This window comes from Panthera onca, chromosome B1 (genome assembly GCF_046562875.1).
Source record: "Panthera onca isolate mPanOnc1 chromosome B1, mPanOnc1 haplotype 2, whole genome shotgun sequence".
Classification (NCBI taxonomy): Eukaryota; Metazoa; Chordata; class Mammalia; order Carnivora; family Felidae; genus Panthera; species Panthera onca.
Genome location: NC_138342.1, coordinates 55,149,214 through 55,165,976, shown reverse-complemented (window position 1 = coordinate 55,165,976; position 16,763 = coordinate 55,149,214). Strand labels below are relative to the sequence as shown.

At 35.6% G+C, this 16,763-nt stretch overlaps 1 protein-coding gene across 2 annotated transcripts in view; it reads left to right on the top strand.

Moving 5' to 3' along the window:
- Positions 1-16,763, top strand: part of UBA6 (ubiquitin like modifier activating enzyme 6) — a 91,663-nt gene that overhangs the window by 7,356 nt on the left and 67,544 nt on the right. Inside the window, exon 3 of one of the 2 annotated variants that reach the window (XM_060654949.2) lies at positions 15,146-15,263. The exons of the other annotated variant lie outside the window; for it this stretch is intronic. The gene's annotated coding sequence lies outside the window, so the exon portion shown is untranslated. The remainder of the gene's footprint in view (positions 1-15,145; positions 15,264-16,763) is intronic. 2 annotated transcript variants of the gene reach the window in all.

Sequence of the window (16,763 nt, the reverse complement as noted above, 5' to 3'; positions counted from 1 at the left end):
TCTGGCTTCTCTGTTTAAAATACTTAAATAGTTCCCTGTCATTTACATTAGTGAGACCAAACTATATAATATGTATTTAAGTCTCCTTTTTCTATATAGCATAACATAGTGGTTGAAAGTATAAATTTTAGTATTAGATCTGAATTTGAATCATCCTCTACCATTTAGGAGTGTGTAATCATAAGTCACTTAACCTCTTAAGTCTATTTTTTCTTTATCTTTTCATACATTCAATATACATTCATCCATTTAACAAATATTTAAGGAGAAAAATGTACAAATTGCAAATTAATCGTGAAGAATAATGCCTAGGAGCTCAATAATTTCTAGTTATTATTTACCATGAGTTATGGCCATATCTTTCTTTTTAGTGTCCATGTCACTCCTCACTATTTAATCTCTAACATTCTTTAGCTTTGTCGAATTCTATATATATGGTGTCAGAGTCTAGAATTTGATATTACCCTACTTATAACCTAAAAGCTAACCTATTATTGTTTAATGGGTGCTGAGAAAAGATGTTAAACTTCTGGGCCAGAGACCAAGAATTTCACTACTTATGATATAGCAGTTAGCATGGCCATCAGTGTGGTGTCGGTTCCCCTTGCTCCCAAGTCCCACAGGAGCAATGCCATGGGCCCAGATGGATTCTTTGTACATAATGGGTTTATACCACAGCTGAGGAACTCTGAATTTGGGAGACCCACCATTTTATGGCAGACAGTAAGCAAGCCTCCTCTTTGTTTTGGAGAGAGACTCGCCTTACCCTCAATTTATGTGCTGCCAACACAACCCTGAGAAAAGGCCCGATTAAAAATAGTCAGGACCTTGCCTGCTAGGCATATATAGTGAGACATGTAGGAGTGTGCATAGCCCATAAAAGAGTGTCTTCCAACATAAATAAATGTTTTTGTCACAGTTTTATTGAGGTGTAATTCGTGTATAATAAACTGTACATATTTAAAGTGTACAATTTGAGGGGCGCCTGGGTGGCTCAGTCAGTTAAGCATCCGACTCTTGATTTCTGCTCAGGTCTTGATCTCAGGGTCATGAGACCGAGCCTGGCATTGGGCGGCTCCACACTGGGCATGGAGCCTACTTGAGATTCTCTCTCTCCCTTTGCCCCTGCTCTGCTCACACACACTTTCTCTCTCTGTCTCTCTCTCTCTCTCAAAAAATAAAGTATACAATTTGATGTGTTTTGACATACGCACATACTAATGAAATCACTACCGCAATATCGATAACTAACATATCCATCACATGCATATATTTTTTTTCTGCCCCTTTTTAATCCCTCCTCCCTTCTCTCTCCACCTACCATTTCCCCAGGCAACCACTGATCAGCTTTTTGTCACTGTAGAATACTTAGCATTTTCTAGAATTTTATATAAATGTTATCATATAGTATGTACACATTTGGGGAGGGTTTGGCTTCTTTAACTTAGCATAATGATTTTGAAATTCATCTGCATTGTTGTATCAGTAATTTGTTCCTTTTTATTGCTGAGCATATATCCATATGCTTGTATTCTAGCATATGGATATACTACAATTTATTTAACTATTTATTAACTGTTGATAAACATTTGGGTTGTTTCCAGGTTTTGGCTATTCTAAATAAGGCTGCCGTGAGAATTTATATGCGAGTTTTAGGGTAGACATATGCTTTCATTCATGCTTTGATAAATACCTAGAAGTAAATGTCTGGGTTGTAAGTTTTTAAGAAATGCCAAGCTGTTTTTCAAAGTGGTTATACCATTTTACATTTCTACCAGAAATGTTTATGAGAGTTTGAGTTACCCCGCATGTTCACTAAACACCTGAAATAGTCGTCTTTTTTAATTTTAGGCATTCTAGTACATGTAGTAGTATTGTGGTTTTAATTTGTATTTCCATAATGACTAATGATCATAGGCATCTTTTCGTGAGCCTATTTGCTATCTATCTTTGGCAAAGTATCTATAAAAGCTTTTGCTCCCCTTTGGTGTCTGTCTTAATGAGTTCTTTATATACTATATATACATGTCCTTTGTTACATATATGGTTGCAAATATTTTCTCCTAGTTTGTGGCTTGTCTTTTTCTTTTCGTAATAAGGTCTTTTGCTTAGCAAAATTTTTGATTCTGGTAAGATACATTTTTTAATGTATAATTGATGTGGTTTTTGTCCTGTTTTTTAAATGTTTGCAAAGCTCAGGGATACTAAGATTTTCTCTGATGTTATCTCTTCTTCAAGTTTCAAGGTATTAACTCTTAAAATTAGGTCTATGATCCATTTCAAGTTAATTTTTATATAATGTGAGGTGAGAATCAAGGTTTATTTTTTTCCATATAGCTCTAATGTTTCAGCACTCCTGTTGAAAATTATCCATTCTCATTGAGTTCTCTGGATATCTATGGCAGAATTTAACAGAGTAAATATCTGTTGATTGGTTTCTGGACTTTTTCAGTGATCTGTTTCACTTTACACCAGTATCACACTGTCTTGTTTACTATAGGTCTGTTATAAATCTTGGAATCTGGGAGTGTAATTCCTTCAACTTTGATCTTCTTTTGCAGAGTTGGTTTGGGTCTTTTAGGTCCTTTGAATTTCCATGTACATTTTAGATTCAGCTTGTTGATTCTTTAAAAAAATCCTGCAGGAATTTTGTTTGAATTTGTGTTGAATCTGTAGTTCAGTTTTGGGAATATTGACATTTTAACAATATTGAAATTTAAGATCCATTAAGAAACATGGTGTGTCTGTCAATTTATTCCTTTAGTCTCTCCTAGTAGTGTTAGAGATCTTGCCCAAGTTTTATCAAATTTATCCCTAAGTAATTTGCATGTTTATACTGTTGTAATTTTTAAATTTCAATTACCAATTTTTCATTACTTTTATTTTTTTAAGTTTATTTCTTTATTTTGATAGAGAGAGTGTGCATGGGGACAGGCAGAGAGAGGGAAAGAGCAAATAGGCTCATGAAAAGATGCCCATACTCATAAAGTGCAGAGCCCCAGTGTGGGGCTTGAACCCACAAACTGTGAGAAACATGACCTGAGCTGAAATCTAGAGTCAGATGCTTAACTGACTGAGCCAAGACACCCCAATAATGTCATTGCTTTTAAATTAGAGCTCAATTGATTTTTGAATAATAATTCTTATCCAGCAGTCTTGCTAAACTCACTTGCTAGTTCTAGTAAATTTTTTGTAAACTCCATAGGATTTTCTACAGTCATGTTGTTTTACTTCCTCCTTTCCAATCTAGATGCCTTTTGTTTCTTTTTCTTGTCTTATCACACTGATTGGAACATCCAGTACAATGTTGATTGGAAGTGGTGAAGGTGGACAACCCCACTTTGTTCCTTATGTTTGTTGGAACTCATTCTTCTATGGTGGAGTATGTTGTTATCTGTAGGTTTTTCATATATACCCTTTATTTGGTTGAGGAAGTTTCCTTCTGTTACTAGTTTACTTAGAGTTTTGTTTTTTGGGATTTTTTTTTTAAGTCAGAAATGGATATGAAGTTTGTTAGACACTTTTTCTGCATTCATTGAAGTGATCATATGGTTTTTCTTTTTTAGTATTTTAATGTAATGAGTTACAGTGATGGCTTTTAGATTATTATATGACCCTTGCATTCTAATTCTAGGATAAAACCTGTTTGGTCATGATGTATTTTTACATATATACAAAAACTTCTGTTAAGAATTTTTGCATGTGTGTATGTGAGGGGATATTGTTGTGGAGGTTTTTTTTTTTTTAACATTTTATTTTTGAGAGACAGAGTGGGAGTGAGGGAGGGGCAGGGAGAAGGTGACACAATCTGAAGCAGGATCCAGGCTTTGAGCTGTCAGCACAAAGCTGTCAGCACAAAGACACGGGGCTCGAACCTACAAACCACAAGATCATGACCTGAGCCGAAGTTGGATGCTTTGGCTTTTAGCTGTCAGCACAAAGCTGTCAGCACAAAGACACGGGGCTCGAACCTACAAACCACAAGATCATGACCTGAGCCGAAGTTGGATGCTTAACTGTCTAAGCCACGTGGGTGCCTCTGGAGTATTGTTTAATTCAGTGATTTGTCTTGTTTTGGTATCAGGGTAATGCTGATTTCAAAGAGTGAGCTGAGAGGTATTTCTTCGAATCTCTACAAAGTTTGTGTAGAATAGGTATTTTTTCTTCCTTAAATTTTTGGTAGAAATAACAATGAAGTTATCTGGCCTTTGAGTTTTCTTTGTAGGAAAGTTTTTAACTACAAATTTTACATCTAATAGACATGGTGATATTCAAGTAATATACAGTTGACCTTTAGCATAGGTTTAAACTATGCAGGTCCACTTATATGTGGATTTTTTTTCTGTAAATATATTGAACATTTTTTTGAAGATTTGCAACAATTTGAAAAACTCATAAACCACATAGCCTAGAAATACCTAAAAATTAACAAAAAGGTGTGTCATGAATACATAAAATATATATAGATAGTAGTCTATTTTATCATTTACCATAAAATACAAATCTATTATTAAAAGTTAAAATTCATCAGAGCACCTGGGGGCTCAGTTGGTTAAGCGTCTGACTCTTGATTTCAGCTCTGGTCGTGATCTCACAGTTCATGAGTTTGAGCCTGATGTTAAGTTCTGCACTGACGTTGCAAAGCCTGCTTGGAATTCTCTCTCTTTCTCTCTCTGTCAAAAATAAACAAATAAACATTTTTTAAAAAGAACATTATCTTTAAGAAAAGTTAAAATTTATCAAAACTTAAGCACACAAACAGAATATACATGGTACCACTTGTAGTCAAGAGAAATGTCAACAACGTAAGAATGGAAGTATTAAATCTTAACTGTGTAACTAATATAACACTGTATTACCTAATGGGAATTAGAATTAAAGTTTAAAAAATCAAAACTGCATGAAATTAACTGTAGCGCGTACTATCGTAATGATTTTTGTAGCAACCTCCTGTTGCTATTGTAATGAGCTGAAGCGTTGGCAAGTAAACAACATGTGATGTTAGTCATCTCTGAGCAGTTTCTCTCTGCAGTAAATTGTGTATCTCAAAAAGTGATCTTGAAGTTCTCACGTATTTTTCAGCATGTTTAGTGGAATACTATAAACCTTGAATAAGACTGTGACTCCTTCAGAGTGCCACTAATGATGCCAAAAGTGCTCTCTAGAAGTAGAGAAAAGTCATGACATTACAAGAAAAAGTTGCATTACTTGAGATATATACCATAAATTGAGGTCTGCAGCTGTGGTTGCCTGCCATTTCAAGATACGTAAATGCAGCATAAGGATCATTGTAAAAAAAAAAAAAGGAAATTGCTGAAGCTGAAGCTGCAGCTATACCAGCAGGCACAAAAACCTTGCACTTTTTGCAAAGTACCTTTTTATCTCATATTGAAAATGCAACTTTTATGTGGGTAGGAGTTGCTCTAAGAAAAGCATGCCTGTGCACTCTAATATGACTAATATAAAAAGCAAAGTCATTATAACACAACTTAAAGCAAAACGAAGGTAAGTGATATACAGCTAGAGAATTTAATGCCAGCAAAGAATAGTTTGATAATTTAGAAAGAGATTTGGCTTAAAAAATGTAAAGATAACAAGAGAAGCACTTGCTGAACAAGAGGCAGAAGTTGAGTTCCCAGATGCCATTAATTAAGAAGATCACTGTGGAAAAAGAATATCTACCTGAACAGGTTCCTAATGCAGATTAAAGTGTCGTATTCTGGAAGAAAAATGCCACAGAGAACATTTATTAGTAAGGAAGGGAAACAGGCACCAGGATTTAAGGCAAGAAGGAATAGGCTAACTCTGCTGTTTTGTGCAAATGCAGTTGGGTTAATGATCAGGACTGACCTTACCTATGAAGCTGCTAAGCAAACCCCTTGAGCCTTGAAGGGAGAAAATAAACACCAGCTGCGAATCTTTTGGTTGTACAACAAGAAAGCCTGGTCAGTGAAACCCCTTATTCTGGATTGGTTCCATTGATGCTTTGTCCCTGAAGTCAGAAAGTACTTTGCCAGTAAGGGACTGTCTTTTAAAGTTCTTTTGATATTGGACAATGCCCTTGGCCACCCAGAACCCTATGAGTTCAGTACAAAAGGCATCAAAGTGGGCTACTTGCCCCCAAACACAACGTCTCCAATTCAGCCTCTAGATCAGGGAGTCATAAGGACCTTTAAGGCTCATTACACCTGGTACTCTAATGAAAAGATTATTACTGTTATAGAAGAGAACCTTGACAGAACATCATGAAAGCCTGGAAGGATTATAGCATTGAAGATATTGTTATAGAAAAAGAAACGAGAGCCATCAAGCCTAAACAGTAAATTCCTACTGGAGAAAAGTGTGTGTAGATACAGTACATGACTTCACAGGATTTATGACAGAGCCAATCAAGGAAATTAAGAAAAAGACTGTAGGGGGCGCCTGGGTGGCTCAGTTGGTTAAGTGTCTGACTCTTGATTTCGGCTCGGGTCATGATCTCACAGTCTGTGAGATCAAGCCCCACCTGGGGCTCTGTGCTGACAGCACAGAGCCTGCTTGGGATTCTTTCTGTCTCTCTCTGCCCCTTTCCGAACTCGTGTATGCACGCACACTCTCTCTCTATCAAAATAAATATTTTTTTAAAAATGTGATTTTAGATATGGTTGAAAAGGACAGGATGGGGGATGTAATAGGTTTCAAGGTACAGATTTTGGAGAAATTCAGGAGCTAATAGATACCACACAAGAGGAATTAACAGAAAATGACTTAATGGAGGAGAGTGCTTCCAGAACAGTGCCAGATTGATGTGGAAGAAGATGTAGAAGAAGCACATACAGAAAATAAATTTGACCTTAGACAATCGAGCAGAAAGGTTCTGATTATTCAAGACTGCTTTTGACTTCTTTTACTTACAAAATGGACCCTTCTATGATACGCGCACTGAAACTAAAGGAAATTGTGGAAGGATTGGTACCATGTAAAGACATATTTAGAGAAATGAAAAAGCAAAAAAGTCAGACAAATCATGATGTATTTCCATAAAGTTACACTGAGTGTGGTTTTATCTCTTGCCTACTCTTTCCCCTCCTCCACCTCTGCTACCCTAAGATAGCAAGACCACCCCTCTTCCTCCCTCATATTCATTGTGAAGATGACAATGATGAAGACCCTTATGATCTGCTTCCACTTAATGACTAGTAAATGATCACCATCCTGTATAGTTAATAAATTGATTTGTTGTATATGAGTGTGTCTTCATATGAAAAATGAGTAACTGTACAGCAAGAACTGTATGAGAGATTTTTGTGTCATTGTCATTATCATTTGTCTCATTGTATTCATTGTATTCATTGTGTAGAACATCATGTGCAAGACTCATAGACCTGGATAGCCTATCCTTACATAGGCACGAAGTGAATATTTAATGTAAAATTAATGTGTTTTCTGATTGTTGTATATGTTTTTGCTTTCAAAGAATTGCATTACTTGTACAGTATGCCCCCGCCCCCCATCATTGGAGAAACTGTTTATCAGCTTCTCATTACCAGTAAGTGTTTTTTTTAGAAAATGTAACAATGTTTCCATTACTGTGTAGGTGGATGACTATAGTATATATGCCATAAAAATTTTGTAAAGATTTATTCATTAGTGTATAAGCTAGGCTACCAAGAACTGATTGAATCAGTTACCCTAGGCTTCCAAAACAGTCCTATTGCTGCTGCTTTGTTTTCAGTACATGGATTGTTAAAACTATAAATAAATATGGATTCTTTTTTACATTTTTTCATTTTTAATGTATAGTGTTGGTAATACATATAACATCTACAGTGTTTTGTATCATGATAGACAATATTGATATAGATACTGACAGATGATTCATCTTGTAAAGAGCTGATGATAATTTACAGTATCAAATACAGTACAGTACTGTAAATGCATTTTCCTTATTAATAACATTTTCTGTACCTCACTTCATTTTGAGAATACAGCATATAGTACATTAAACATACAAACATTATTGGTAAAGCTTCCAATTAAGAGTAGGCTATTATTACTTGAGGTTTTTTTGAGCCAGAGTTATACACAGATTTAAAAAAAAATTTTTTTTTAATGTTTATTTATTTCTGAGACAGAGAGAGACAGAGCATGAGTGGGAGAGGGGAAGAGAGAGAGAGGGAGACACAGAATCAGAAGCAGGCTCCAGGCTCTGAGCTGTCAGCACAGAGCCTGATGCGGGGTTTGGACTCACAAACCATGAGATCATGACCTGAGCCGAAGTCGGACTCTCAACCGACTGAGCCACCCAGGCGCCCCTATACACAGAACTTTGCCTGTGCGGAAGGTTAGTGCCCCTAACCTAACATTGCTTAAGGGTCAACTGCATTTCTTTTTGATTGAGCTTCAATAGTTTGTCTCTTTTGGAGAGTATGTTTGTAACTTAGTGATTTAATTTAGTTGCATAAAATTGTTTGTAATTTTCCCTGAATACCCTTTTTTTTTATTTAAAAAATTTTTAATGTTTATTTTTGAGAGAGAGACAGAGTGTGAGTGGGGGAGGGGCAGAGAGAGAGAGGGAGACACAGAATCCGAAGCAGGCTCCAGGCTCTGAGCTATCAGCACAGAGCCTGACACAGGGCTCAAACTCACAAACCGGAAGATCATGACCTGAGTTGAAGTCAGACACCTAACCCATTGAGCCACCCAAGCACCCCTGAATACCCTTTCTTATGTCTGTAGAATCTGAAATGATGTTCCTTCACCCATTTCTGTTATTGATAATTTTTCTGTCTTCTCTATTTCCCTGTTCATTCTGGCTAAAAGTTTATCGATTTTATTTAATTTTGAAAAGAATCAGCTTTTAGTTTAATTGATTTTCCATATTATTTTTTCTGTTTTGTACCTCAGTGATTTCTGTTCTTTTTGGGATTTTCCTTCTGCTTACTTTGATATTAATTTGCTTTTCTTGGGGCACCTGGGTGGCTCAGTTGGTTGAACGTTTGAATTTGGCTTAGGTCATGATCTCACAGCTCATGAGTTCAAGCCCCATGTCGGGCTCTGTGCTGACAGCTTGGAGCCTGGAGCCTGCTTCAGATTCTGTATGGAGCCTGCTTCGGATTGTGTGCCTCCCTCTCTTTCTGCCCCAACTCACTTGTATTCTGTCTCTGTCTCTCTCAAAAATAAATAAACATTAAAACAACAACAAAAAAAACCTTTTAATTTGCTTTTCTTTTTCTAATTTCTTTTTTTTATTAAGTTTTTTACTTAAATTCAAGTATAGTTAACATACAGTGTTATATTAGTTTCGGGTGCACAGTATAGTGATCCAACAATTCTATTCATTTCTCAGTGCTCATCAGGATAAGTGTACTCTTTAATCCCTATCACTTACTTCACCCGTCTCCCCATCCCACCTCCCTTCTGGTAACCATCAGTTTGTTCTCCATAGTCTCCTTTGTTTTGTTTCTTAAATTCCACATGAGTGATACCATATGGTATTTGTCTTTCTCTGTCTTATTCTGCTTAACATTATACTCTAGCTTCATCCATGTTGTAGGAAATGGCATGATTTCATTTTTCATGGTTGAGTAATATCCCATTATATTTATGTACCACATCTTTATCCATTCATCTATCCATAGACATTTGGGGTGCTTCCATAATTTGGCTCTTGTAAATAATGCTGCAAGAAACATAGAGGTGCATGAATTCCTTTGTATTAGTGTTTTTGTATTTTATGGGTAAATACCTGGTAGTGTGATTACCAGATCATAGAGTAGTTCTATTTTTACTTTTTTGAGGAACCTCCATACTGTTCTCCATAGTAGTTGCACCAGTTTGCATTCCCACAAACAGTGCACAGGGTTTCTTTTTCTCCACATCCTCACCAACACTTGATATTTCTTGGTTTTTGATTTTAGCTATTCTGACAGGTGTGAGGTGATATTTCATTGTGGTTTTCTTTGCATTCCTGATAGTTTTCTTTGCATTTTGCTGATGATAAGTGATGTTGAGCATCTTTTCATGTGTCTGTTAACCATCTGTGTGTTGTCTTTGGAGAAATGTCTGTTAATGTCCTCTGCCCATTTTTTAATTGGATTGTTTTTGGGTGTTGGGTTATATAAGTTATTTATATATTTTAGATATTAGCCCTTTGTCATATATGTCATTTGCAAATATCTTGTCCCACCCAGTAGGTTGCTTTTTAGTTTTGTTGATTATTTCCTTCACTGTGCAAAAGCTTTTTATTTTGTTGTAGTTCCAGTAGTTTATATTTGCTTTTATTTCCTTTGCCTCAGGAGACAGATCTAGAAGAATGTTCCTACAACTGATGTCAGAAACATTACTGCCTATACTCTCTTCTAGGATTTTTATAGTTTCAGGTCTCACATTTAGTTCTTTAATCCACTTTGAATTTATTTTTGTATATGGTATAAGAAAGTGGTCCAGTTTCATTGTTTTGCATGTTGCTGTCCAGTTTTCCCAACACATTTTATTGAAGAGACTGTCTTTTTCCCATTGTATATTCTTCCCTCTTTTGTTGAAGATTAACTGATAAAATAATTGTGAGTTTACTTTTGGGTTTTCTGTTCTATTCCTTTGATCCGTGTGTTTTTGTGCCAGTACCATACGGTTTGATTACTGCAGCTGTGTAAAACAACTTGGAAGTCTGGAATTTTTTTTTCCTATATCAGGATTGCTTTGGCTTTTCAGGGTCTTTTGTGGTTCCATACAAATTTTAGGATTGTTTGTTCTAGTTCTGTGAAAAATGCAGTTGGTATTTTGATAGGGAATCTAAATCTGTAGATTGCTTTGGGGAGTATAGACATTTTAACAGTATTTGTTCTTTCAATCCAGGACTATGGGATGTCTTTGACTAATTTCAGTTTCTTTCATCAGTGTTTTATACTTGTCAGAGTACAGTTCTTTCACCTCTGGTTAAGTTTATTCCTAGGTATTTTATTATTTTTGGTGCAGTTATAAATGGGATTATTTTTCTTAATTTTTCTTTCTAGTGCTTCATTATTGGTATATAGAAATGCAACAGATTTCTGTATATCAATTTTGTATTCTGAGATTTTACAGAATTCATTTATCAGTTCTAATAGTTTTTTGGTGAAGTCTTTAGGGTTTTCTGTGTATAGTATCATGTCATCTGCAAATAGTGAAAGTTTTACTTCTTACCAATCTGAATGCCTTTTATTTCTTTTGTTGTCTGATTGCTGTGGCTATGACTTTTAGTACTATGTTGAATAAAAGTGGTCAGAGTGGATATCCTTGTCTTATTCCTGACCTTAGGGGGAAAACTCTTAGTTTTTTCCCCATCAAATAAGATGTTCACTGTGGGTTTTGGATATAAGGCCTTTAGTATGTTAAGTGAGTTAAGTGTGTTGTGTTTATTATGTTACATATGTTCCTTCCAAATGTAGTTTGTTTATCATGAATGGATGTTGTGTTTTGTTAAATGCTTTTTCTGCATCTGTTGAAATGATCATTTGGTTTTTATCCTTTCTTTGTTGATGTGATGTTCTTTTTCTTAGAGTAGAAGTTGAGATCCTTGATTTTTGAGACCTTTATTCTTTTTTTTTTTTTTTTTTTTTTTTTTTAATTTTTTTTTTTCAACGTTTTTTATTTATTTTTGCGACAGAGAGAGACAGAGCATGAACGGGGGAGGGGCAGAGAGAGAGGGAGACACAGAATCTGAAACAGGCTCCAGGCTCCGAGCCATCAGCCCAGAGCCCGACGCGGGGCTCGAACTCACGGACCGCGAGATCGTGACCTGGCTGAAGTCGGACGCTTAACCGACTGCGCCACCCAGGCGCCCCCATTTCATGCTTAAAATGTCCCTCTAAACACTACAGTGTACGTGTCTCACAGATATGTCTTTGTTTTCATTCAGTTCAGAAAATTTTATAACTTTTTTTTCTTATTTTTTTGACTCATAGGTCATTTAGAAGTGTTATTATTTGACCTCAAATACTGAGAGATTTTTCAGAGATTTTTCTGTTGTTGATCTCTAATTTAATTCTTCTGCTGTCAGTGGATACAGCTTTTTATGACCTATTTATTTTTGTGTTTTCCTACAAAGATTGATCTACCTTGTCATTGTTCTGTGTGCATTTGAAAAGAATGTGTATTCTGTTATGGTTGGATTGTCCTATCCATGTCAGTTAGGTCAAATTGATAGTGTTTTTCAAGTATTCTATATCATTACTGATTTTCTGTCTAGTCTTTATACCAATTATTGAAAAAGGGGTGTTGTCATTTTGTGTTTGAACATTTCTCATTTCAGTTTTTGCTTTGCGTAGTTTGAACTTAGTGCATAAGCCTTTAGAGTTGTTCTGTGCTCTTAATATCCTGACCCTTTTATCATTATGAAACGGCCTTCTTTATCTTGATAGTTTTCTTTGCTCTAAAATGTATTTGTCAAGGGGCACCTGGGTTGCTCAGTCGGTTAAGCATCTGACTTCGGCTCAGGTCATGATCTCACCATTTGTGGGTTCAAGCCCCATGTCAGGCTCTGTACTGACAGCTCAGAGCCTGGAGCCTGCTTTGGATTCTGTGTCTCCCTCTCTCTCTGCCCCTCCCCTGTTTGTGCTCTCTCTCTCAAAAATAAATAAACACACCCACAAAAAAATTTTTAAATAACTAAATAAAAATAAAATGTATTTGTCAATATTAATACAACCAATCCAGTTTTCTCTTGATTTTAGGTAGCATGGTGTGTCTTTTTATACTCTTTTATTCTTGTTTATGTATTTAAATTTGGCTTCTTGTAGATACAATATAGTTGGGTTTTTGTTTTTATTCAGTCTTCCAATCTTTGTCTTTTAATTGGAGTGTTAACACCATTTACATTTATATTTATTCACATATTTGTCATTTCTGGTATTCTCTATTCCTTTGTGTAAGTTAAATTTCCAGTTAGTATAGTATTCCGTCTGCCTGAGGATTTAGTGTAATATTTCTTTCTGTGAAGGTCTGCCAGCAATGAATTCTTTCAACTTTTATATGTCTAGAAAAGTCTTTATACTTTCTTATTTGTAATTGAATATAGAATTCCAGATTGACAATTTTTTTTTACTTTCAGTGCTTTAATAATGTTGGGTCACTGTTTAATTTGTTGTGCTTCCTGGGAGAAAGTCAACTGTCATTCTCTCTTCTGTAAATAATGTGCCCTATTTTTCCTTGATTACTTTTAATATTTTCTCTTCATCTTGCTTTAAACAATTATGATATGCCTTCTTGTAGTTTTCATATTTCTTATTCTTGAATTTGTTTACATTGTGGTCTGTGAGTTGATTGTATTCCTGGAAAAATTTTGGCCATTAGTTCTTTAAACATATATATTTTTTTTAATGTTTATTTATTTTTGAGACAGAGCATGAACGGGGGAGGGTCAGAGAGAGAGGGAGACACAGAATCGGAAGCAGGCTCCAGGCTCTGAGCCATCAGCCCAGAGCCCGATGCGGGGCTCGAACTCACGGAGTATGAGATCATGACCTGAGCTGAAGTCGGACGCTCAACCGACTGAGCCACCCAGGCGCCCCTCTTTAAACATATTTTTATCTCTCTTTTTCCCCAATCTCTTTCAGGGACTCTAATTTCACGTATATTAGACCAAGTGAAGTTGTCCAACAATTCACTTATGCTCTGGGGTTTTGGTGTTTTTTTCCAATCTGTTTCATTTTGGAAAATTTCTTTTGTATCTTTAAGTTCACTTCTGCAGAGTTGAGTTATTAATTCCATCCAGTGTATTTTTTCATCTTAGATTTAGTGGTTTTCATCCCTAGAAGTTTTGCTGCTCATGCTTTCCCTTGCCTTCTTGAGCATATGAATTATATTTATAATTATTTCAGTGTATTAATCTACAAAGTCTATCATCTGTGTCATTCCTGTCTGTCGTATTGTCAATTTTATTATTCATTATGAGTTGTATTTCTCTACTTTGCATAACTGGTAATTTTTTAATGTATGCCAGACATTGTGAATTTTACCTTTTTGGGTGCTGCATTTATTTTGAATTCTTTTAAATATTCTTGAGCTTTGTTGACAGACATAGTTAAATTACTTGAAAACAGTTTTATTTTTTCAAAGCTTGCTTTTAAGCCTTGTCAGGTGAGATTAGAGGAGACTTGAGTCTGAGGCTAATTTTTCCCCACTGTTAATATAAAATCCTTCTGAGCATTCTATCCAAATTTTCCACTTGGCTGGAGAAGAACACAAAGTATTTCTGGGTCTGTTTAAACAACCTTCCTTGTTTCACCAACTCTTTTCAGGTAGTTCTTTCTAGCTTGGGGCTGTTTCCTCATATACATTTGCTGATCTTACTCAGCCAGAGACTCAAGACTTCTACAGATCTCTCTTCTCTTTGTGCATCTCTCTGCTTTCAAATTTTAGCTTTCTTGAATTCACAGTCCTGTGTCTTCAATTCAGGGAGATTACCAAGCTCTGTTTGGGTTCCTCTTCCTGCACTGCAGCCTGGAAACTCTCTTGGCAATAGCTAGGGCATTCATAAAGCTCCCCCATTTGCTTTTCTTCTCTGAGATTACTGTCCTGAGTTGCCTGTTGTTTAGTGTCTGAAAATTTGTTGTTTCACTTATATTGTCAAGTTTTCAGTTGTTTAAGGCAAGCAGAAGATAAATCTGGTCCTGTTACTTCACCATAGCCAGAAGTGGAAGTCTTAATGTATTTATTATGTATCTCTTATATGCCATTCTTTTTCATGCTTTTCTTTTTTCCTGTCATAGAATGCCTCTCCTTTTTTGATTATTTTTTTAACTCCTGTTAAGTCTTCAGAATTCAACATGGATGAAGCTCATCTGGGAAGCTTCCCATGACCTACGCTGATAGAAATAATTACCCCCTCTTCCATATTTCATGTTTCCTTAGTTTCCAGTACTTCTTTATATAGTACTTAATAATGAATTATTTGATTCATTCTGCTAGGTATTTCATATATTTTATCTTACTTAATTTAATCCTCATAGTATCCATATGAGGTTGTTATTATTATGGCCCCTACACAGTGCCAGTGCCTGGCTTGAGATAGATATTTTAATCAATTTATGAATGCATGACGAAGATAATTGAAATAACATCCAGAAGAAATTGATTAGAGTGTTGAGGGGGACTCAAAATGATGTCATGTTTGGAATTGTTTAAGGAACTGGAGATGTTTAGCCTGGAGAAAGAAGACTGTGGAACCTGAATACCATCTTCAAATGTTTGGAGGGCTGTCACATTGAAGAGGGATTAGAGGAGTTCCCTTTGGCCCCAAGGAGGTAAAATTAGGAATAGTGGGTGAAAATTGTAGGAAGATATCATACCATCATAAAAAGGAGAATCTTTAGTGAATAAGGCTCTCTAAGAGTAGAGTAGATAGCCTTGATAATTTCTTTCTGCTGGACACTTTCACTGATACGTTAGGTATCCACTTAATAGAATAAGCTATAACATAACAGTGCTGGATGTGAAGTTATACTCTAGGCTCTTTAAATCCCATCTGTGCACTTATTAACAATATGAACTTCATAGAATTAAGTGTCAATTACCGAGTACCCTGACATTGCCTAGGACAAAATAGATATTTAATTAGTACCCTTCCTCTTGGTGGTCAGACATTGAAAACATAGGTGATTTAGGTGACTGCTGAGAATCTGTCTGAGAATTTATGATTCTTTGAAAAACTTTGGTTTATATATCTTTGTGTTATCCTTTTGTCTGTATTACAACCACATTTGTGTCGTGGCTATTCATTATTTACCTAAGTAATCTTAAAAATAATACATGAGAACAAGTCTGAGATAAAAAAAAAACAAAACATTTTTTAAGTAGTTCCTGTGACTCTGAATATAGAAAAAAGAATTCAGGTTCTCTGCTAGGTAGCGCATAAACGTGTTGTTCTTGTTCTTACGTGCCAATTCATTTCATTAAATTAGCAAGTTGTTTTTGTGTGTCTATAGTATGTCAGACCCTGTTGACCACTGAAAAAACAATAGTAAATAAAGCAAACGCCCTGCCTTAAGGAAGCTACAATCTCCTAGGAAAAATAGAAAAGTAGTGAAAATACATTGTGGTAAATGTTGTAATAGATTGAATGTAGGATGTCATGGATGCACATAAAAGATGTCCAACACTGTATTGAAGAAGTTTAGTGGTGTTGTGGGACACATCATGGTGGAAAATCATGTATAAGCTGAGACCGGAGGATGAGTAGGAATTTTTCAGGAATAAAATATTGAGAAAGAGGAATGCCCCAGAAAAATGTCTATTGGCCAAAGACAGCATACCACGTTTGTGGAACTAAAAACCTTTAGTATTCCTGGAACATGGAGTTTGATGGAGGAGTGACTAAAGACTAGAGAGCCAAACAGAGACTGGATTATGAATGGCCTTGTGGCTAATATTAGTATCTGGACTTAATCAAAGGGAAATAGGAAACCATTGGAATTTTTAAACTAGGAGAATAATTTGACCAGATTTGTATTACAGAAAGATTAGTCATGTTAGTAGGAAGTTAATAGGTTATATGTAAAACAGAAAAATCAAGAAATAGAAGTAGAAACATATTATTGAAAAAAAGGGGTGTAAATATTAGAAGAAACAAAAAAATTCAGATTGGTTGCCTTCAGTGTATAGAATTCTGGGTAAGGAAGAGTTAGGTCAGGGAACTGAGTTTTTTTTTTTTCTTTTTTTCTTTTTCTTTTTTATTTTTTTAATTTATTTTTGTTTTTTGAGATAGAGTGTGAGCAGGGGAGTGGCAGAGAGAGAGGGAGACAGAA